The 7,391-nt window shown below is 38.0% G+C and overlaps 1 protein-coding gene across 2 annotated transcripts in view; it reads left to right on the top strand.

Moving 5' to 3' along the window:
- The first annotated feature begins 3,083 nt into the window (after positions 1–3,083).
- Positions 3,084–7,391, top strand: part of mical3a (microtubule associated monooxygenase, calponin and LIM domain containing 3a) — a 92,569-nt gene continuing 88,261 nt past the window's right edge. For both annotated transcript variants that reach the window (XM_016466621.1, XM_016466620.1), the window contains exon 1: positions 3,084–3,502. The gene's annotated coding sequence lies outside the window, so the exon portion shown is untranslated. The remainder of the gene's footprint in view (positions 3,503–7,391) is intronic.

The following is a 7,391-nucleotide window of genomic DNA, read 5'->3' as shown; positions in this document are numbered from 1 at the left end:
GTTATTTCTGTATCCTGGCAGCCTGCTGCTGGTACATTTCGTGCACGTAAGGCATGCTTAACCCCTGCCTTTCCTCATATCACCACACCCACCTCCTCAAGACGCCCATTGTGTCTTCGCAGGGAGGATTTGCTTTGTAAACCAGTGACATTGTAGGGAGGAGGGGCCACCGCCTGCTTTTGCTTTCCCTCCTGGTCACGTGACACATTCCCCTTCCAGTAACCACAGCAACCAGCACTGGTCCAGCCTGTATCATGCTGTTATGAGAAGAGGAGGAAGAGAGAAAGAAAAAGCCCAAAATAAACACACTCTTCCCAGCAGCTGTCAGAGATCGCAGTAAGTGCCGTTCACTTGGCTTCTTTGCTTTGACTGTGTACTGCTTATTGTGCATGCTGGTGAATAAATAAGAGGCATCCTTACTGGCTGCTTTGTTGCGGTGGATGACATCATTACATATGAATTTAAATATGAGATGCTGCAAGTGCTAGTGTGCAATGCTAGTTAAACAGGGCTGCAAATGTAGATGATTGTCAGAGAGACAGCTGGAATATTACGGGTGGATCCCTGCGAGTGCGTTTTCATAACCTGGGATGAAGTCTCAGTGGGATGCATGCTTCCCATTAGCTTTTTATAACACCTCTCTGCCAGCACGGTTTCTACGGTTGTGATGGAGGAACTGGGCCTTGTGTGCTCTGTTTAATTAGCAAACCTACTGTGCCAAATACAAGCACGATTCTGGGTCGCCCTGTTCTGCTGTAGAGCATCCATATGTGGAACGTCCTTGTGGTGCTGGAGGAGGATACAATGTTATTATAATGCAGAGAGATCTGGTTTGATGCATGAAGCATCAGTATACTATATGAGAATCTGATTATAAAAACATGAAGAATGAAACTTAAGATATTATATTGCATTTAGGTACACAGGATACGGGGTATGTACATAATCCAATAAAATCAGAAGGTATATTACAACAAATGAATGCTTGTATGATCAATGCATAATTCAATTAATTTTGTAAATCATTGTAAATCATTTGCGTTTGATGTCATTTTGTAAAGTAAACGTAATGTACTGAGAATTGAGAGGTTTTTATGGAATAATTTCTGCTAACTCTCACTAGAGCTGACAATATTACTAATATTGACAAATTCCTTTTTAAATTACTAATAAAAAATGTAAATAGTTTGTGGTTCTGCTATTAAATTTATATTCATTTATATTATTTAAACGATTTATATTAATTTACTAATACAATGACAAACTATATACTTGTTTTATTGTATTTAATCGTTCTTTAAAGATCTTCACTTATGGAGTGAAGAAAGATTCTCAGAGCAGCTTGTGTTGATGGATGGCAGATTTAGTGTGGCAGGACAGAGGCAGGATAAAGCTGTGGTTGATGTTCTTGCTCAACATAGAGAGATAAACTAAAACCATCTGCACTTGAATCTATGCACTTAGAGAAAGAAAGAAATCACAATATGGCACATAACCTTGGGGAGTAGTTTTGGCTTACAGATCAGTATGTTACTGATTTTCATAGCATAGTAACCTCAATCCTATACGCTGCATCTTTCAGTTAAGGCATAATGGCAGATTGAATGTGTAATTTAAAATAGACATTATATAAAAAAGATACACCCTTCACCTTTAAGGCTCTGCAATCACTGGTCAATGTACTTTTTTAAGTGGGTGCTCAGTGAGTGTTGTTGTGTAGAGCTGATAGTTAAGAACTCAGCACTCAAAGAGAGGAACAGTGTTTTCCATTTAAAGCTATACAATGACATACTCAGAAACACCTCAAACAGTTGTACATCAACAGATAAGTGGATATTTTTATAATGCTATCTTTGTATTTGTCCTTTGAGTCATGTTCAAGAACATTCATAAACGTTTTGTTTTCTATTGTAGAGAGCTTCTTGCAGAGCAAAATATGTTTGTAGTTCATAACATTTGCTTGCTTCTGTTGCTTCCTGTGAGCTATGATTTCCCAACAGTCTTTTCTAAAATCATCTGACATTTTTTGGTTCTTTGAAAGAAAAACAAGTCCTCCTGCACTGCAGTATGTTTATTTTTTTGTGAGTTCCAGACCTTTGCTTGAAGCCTGTCAACACAATGAATCCGACTTGCTTTAAGTCTGTCAGAAAAATAAATACAACTTTTATAAGATGTCCTCGCCTTTTCTGGGCCTGTATTTGGTTTAGAAAACCATAGAGAGTGATCAAGGAACCAAGCCTTTTTCATTTTCCTAGACTGGTTGGATGAAGGGACACTGAATTTTCTCAACCAGCTGGCATTTATAACTCCATAAGACTGGGCAAAATCACAGAGGTCATAACCGCTGTTAAAACTGCCACAGACGACAGTGGCTGTTCCCTGTCCAGACAGAGCATGCTTTGCTGAATAACACATTGTACTGATGCAGTAGGGCATCTGTTCATATATCAATCGCCTGATTTATAAACCATTTTATTACTGAGAAAACTTTTTTTCTGGACAGATTTATGAAGTGATAAAATGAGATATCCAAAATGCCCTCTGTAAAACCTTTAATGTTTAATGTTGTCTCTATCCATTGATCAGATTTCTGTTCTGGAAATACACACAAATTCTGCACATTTAATTCAATAATGCCTATTCTGCATATTTAAACATGCCTTTTCAGAACACTTGCAATACAAAACAACTGCCATAATTTACTGTGAATTAATCAACTATAAGGATTGGGAAGCATGGTGATTCCCCTGTGTGTGGAAAAAAATGTAAATAAATAAAAACAGTTGAAAACTTTAAATAAATAATAAAATGTTGTTTATCATAAATAATTTAGTATTAATAGATTATGAATAATTAGGTACTATTGACCCTAAAACAAAGGACAGAAATAAAGAGAGAACAAACACTAAACAGATTACAGAAATGAGGAGTCCCAAATCATTTTTAAACCTGTGAACGACCTTGCCTGGTGACGTCATTTGAGAAAGCCAATCAGATTCAACTGTGGCAATGTTTCGCCCATTGCTGCCGGGGGGGGGGGGGGGGGGGGGGGGGGGGGGGGGGGGGGGGGGGGTGAAGCCAAGAAGTGTTCTTTCTCAACCGCCGTGCTCTTACAGTGAAATGCAGAGGAATAAATTCAACATCGACTGAAAGTTATACTTTATTGCCTTGTGGACTATTATCATCTGATACGTGACTGTTTACTCGTGAGAGAAATATTAAGGTTGGATTTGTTTCCTCCCCCTCTGCTGCTCAATAGTGTGGGATCCTCCGTCTCTCTCGCATTAGCGCCTTTCTGCTGCTGCAGTATGAACGCACACAGGCGGACCGATTTAGTACACGCGTATTTCGGTTAAAATGTTTGGTGCTTGATTGGGATTTTGGGAACGACTTCAAGACGGACACGTGGAATAATAAATAATGTCACTGCTTTGAATTTCGTTCTTGGGAAGTGCACAGGCAAAGGCGTGTGCTTGTTTATTATTGGATCCATGAAATAAAGGTAAGCACCGACTGCGGTGATTGTTGTTCAGAAACGGCTACTTTTGCTGGCTGGTGGTGTGAAGTCCGACTCATTTCAGCGAACCGATTCTTTTGAACAGTTCGTTTTAAAGAACCGGGTCAAAAACCGATTCAGTAATTTTTACGTCATTTTGCTTTAAAACGTTCCATATATTGTCGTTTAATTAGTTGTTTTCGATTAGGTTTTATTAATAAGCGTGTTTATAATCATGTATCCCAGTTCAGCCATGATTCAGCTCATAATAACAAAGTGATGTAGACCCTAAACATATTTTGCACTTGCATTAAAATAAATTCATAATCCTCTCTGGCTTAAAAAGTTTTTGCGCGTTATAATTAACGTTTGTTTACTAAAAGCAACTATTTCTTATATGTCGACAAAACTGTTGTGTTAAACTTGCTCCCAGAACGTTTCTGCGATTCATCTGTTAAAGTAATTTCGTCCCATCTGTCAAATCCTCGGTTCACCCCACATGCTCATAGTATCAGATCAGTCATCAGTTGTCGGTTCTTTACGCATCGGACATCTTTGAAATGAACTCTTCTCGGTTCATTGAATCAGTGAGTTGTTGACTGGAAAACCGCTCGGTCCAGTTCAGTCCGATTCGTGAACGAATTGTTCAGACCGGTTTTGTATAGAGGTTCTACAGATTCATGTAAAAGATCCGACCCAACTATCGCTAGTAGGGATATGCCGGTATCAAATTTTCATGGCGCGATTAATTGCTAATGCTTTTATTACGGTATACGGTATTATTTGAAAGTGTGCTTTCATCCAGAGCGTCTCTCACATGTTCCGCCATGCGCTTCTCGTCCGTGCTTATTTACATCAGAGTGCACACGCGTCTTTCACGCAGCATACAGCGGTGTTGTGCATTTGGACCAGCTGATGGGAAAAGTATTCTTATAATGCATTCAAAATTCGGAATAATTTGTAATATATATTTTTTCACGGTATTTAGAAGTGCACACGATAACAATATCGTGCATATTCATTACCGTGATATATCGCATTACTGAATACCGGCACAAGTCTAATCGCTAGTAAACGGAGATCGCAAACATCGCATATGATATATATATATGACATAATTACTCTGTCAAACTCTCTTACGGAGATAAATAGTTAAATCTTTTGACACACTGACCAACATTAGAATAAGATGAAAAGCCGGTCTTTATTTATTATTTAAGTTTCAACGGTTGATAAGCATTTCGTTTCATAGCGAAATTTGAAATGACTCGCGTAAATTACTCATTCCAGCGAACCTAAAGTTAGATGCCGGTTTGTTTACATTTTATAATAACATTCATATTGAAGAAGTAACGTAGTTCACCTATAAATAAAAATGCTGTCTTAATTTACTCGCCCTCCTGTTGTTGCAAATCTGTATTACTTTATTTTTTCTGTAAGACAAAAAAAAATGTACGCTGCATGACAGCCCCAGTCATCATTCACATCCATTGCATATTTTACATACTGTGAAAATGAACGGAGAATTGAGACATATTTTGTGTTTAACAGAAGAATCTAAGGCTTGAATCACTATGATGCGAGTGAGTAAAAGGGGGATTTTCATTTCTCTGTGAACTGTTTCTTTAATAAATAATTGGTCAGCTGTTTGTGTACATTGACATGTGGAACTATTTCAGTGGACATAATCTGTATAATGCTTGTTAGTGTTACCAAAAATATACAAAACCAACAAATGGTGGTTTACTGCTTGTGTACAAAATGTGAAATAAGATATTTAGTGAATTATGCATGTGTTTGTTTAGACTGCTGCATTCCATGCAGGATTCCACTGGTCTATCAGGGAGAAATATGTGTTGTGTCCCCACTGAACTAACCCGTTAGTGAAGGTTATTGCATCATCACCTGTGCTTCTGATAATCTCATCATGCTGTGACGTTTGCCCATGACCAATCATAAGATAATGTAAAACTTGACATTGACTGAGACTCTATAATCTGACGTCTGTCTTGCTGACCCACATTTCCATAATGGGCCTTTTCCCATCCCATGAAGACTCTCTATGTGGCACAAATGTTTTTTTTTATTGATTTGATGTTGATATTTAACACTGATGCATTGCAGGCATGCTGTTTACATGCAGGAAATAAAAAAAGTTAGTTCTTCTGATTGACTGGCATTTCAATATGGATTGTCTTATGTTAACGTTATAATTTCTTAATATTGTTGAGAAGATTATAAAGTAGCAAATACACTGATGGATCCTTTTTTACATAAACCATCCTTGCGTCTTTGTTCACAGTCAGGTCAGTGAAAAACCAGAGCGAAGAAGACTCTTTTGCTGACTCAGCTCAAACCCAGCTGATTATTTTGGCATCTACACCAGGTTTAGATTAGATTAGATGTTTGACTTTCTAACAGCAGCCATCAGTGGGAGAGAGAGGCTGTTTGTTTTTTTGACCTGGGAGCCAGACATGAAAAGACTGTGGGGTAGATCTACTCAACTGTGACCAGTTAAACGAAAGTTAGGTAACATTTACCAGTAAGACGACCCAATAGATTGCCTTTATGGAGGTCCAGCGTGATTTATTTACACTAGAGTTCTCCTTTGCAGGCTGGCAGATAGTGAAAGATCATGCTGTGGGCACTGAGTTGGCCTTAAAAGGAGATGTCTGCAACTTTTGGCTATAGGCCTATTGTTTATGCAGCTAAACTTCAGGGATTTATTGCCAACATTTTTGATTTTCAAATTGTGCACTAGCTTTGCCAGAGGTTGTAACGGAAATGTCACAGAAGTGGAATTAAAGAGATTTAATTTACTCCTTGTGAATGTAGAGACAGAGTAAGTTCTGTTCATGTCTGTTTATGTTAGGGATGCGCCGATCTGATATTCATATCGGGTATCGGCTCCGATAGTGCCATTTTTCTCGGTCAGAGAGGGCCGATCCAAATCCGAGATTTTTTTTTTTTCTTCTTTTCGATTGTGTGAATTATTCTGTGTTACTTCTGAAGCCATACGATAGCTTAATGTGAGCTACATATGAATATTTAAGTCCTTACATTAAAGTTCACACAAACTCTTTTCTCTGCTGTGGCTGTCAGTCATTCGTTCAGCCTTTAAACCCTGGTCGCGTTCGGTTACAGCAGTCAGCTCGGTAAAGCTCTCTCCAAGATCATTCTGTGTTCCCATTATACTTGATTTGTAAATACATGTCTATGATTTTGCAAAAAGGACTTTATCTTCTTGCTGGAGTTTAATGTTGTTTTGTTACTTGCTACCGGGTGTCTGTGAGAACAAAACATGGGCGTAGAAAAGACTATAAATTATTTTTAATGTACACAGTAACTGAAATTTAAAACTGTTAAAAGAAAGGCTCAATAACTGTTGCACAGATATAATACACTACGCATCAATTTCTCTTCCCTTTGTGCTTTGCAGTTTTTAACACGAAGCGCTTACAATGTGCGCATCCGGTGTGCAGAATGATGCGCACATTGTAAGCGCTTCGTGCTCATAGACTGTATAAAAACAGTTCGTGTTGCACTGTATTTGTTTTGTCCTATCGTATCTATCATATGTTGTTGGCTTATTAAAACAATATGCTGACATTCAAAAGAAATGTATTTTAATTTTATAGTATATACTTAAACATATGAATCAACCCTCTACATTGCGAGTAAATCACTTGCATATGCAACTAAATCTTCACTCTGGGCGACTAAATTATGTCTAATATTAGCCAATAGCTAATAAATTCTTAGATTTTACTCGCCAGTGTGTGAGTTGGAGGCTGAGTATAAGTTTAGCACAGATATATTTTCACTCACAGAACACTCTGACTGAGCACTTCAGAGTTTCACTCTGAGTCAAGCGATCTGATATTTTTCAGTTCAT

The sequence above is a fragment of the Sinocyclocheilus anshuiensis genome, unplaced genomic scaffold (genome assembly GCF_001515605.1).
Source record: "Sinocyclocheilus anshuiensis isolate Anshui unplaced genomic scaffold, SAMN03320099.WGS_v1.1 scaffold304, whole genome shotgun sequence".
Lineage (NCBI taxonomy): Eukaryota > Metazoa > Chordata > Actinopteri > Cypriniformes > Cyprinidae > Sinocyclocheilus > Sinocyclocheilus anshuiensis.
The sequence above is the reverse complement of the archived record's forward strand: the minus strand, read 5'-3'. Positions and strand labels throughout refer to the sequence as shown.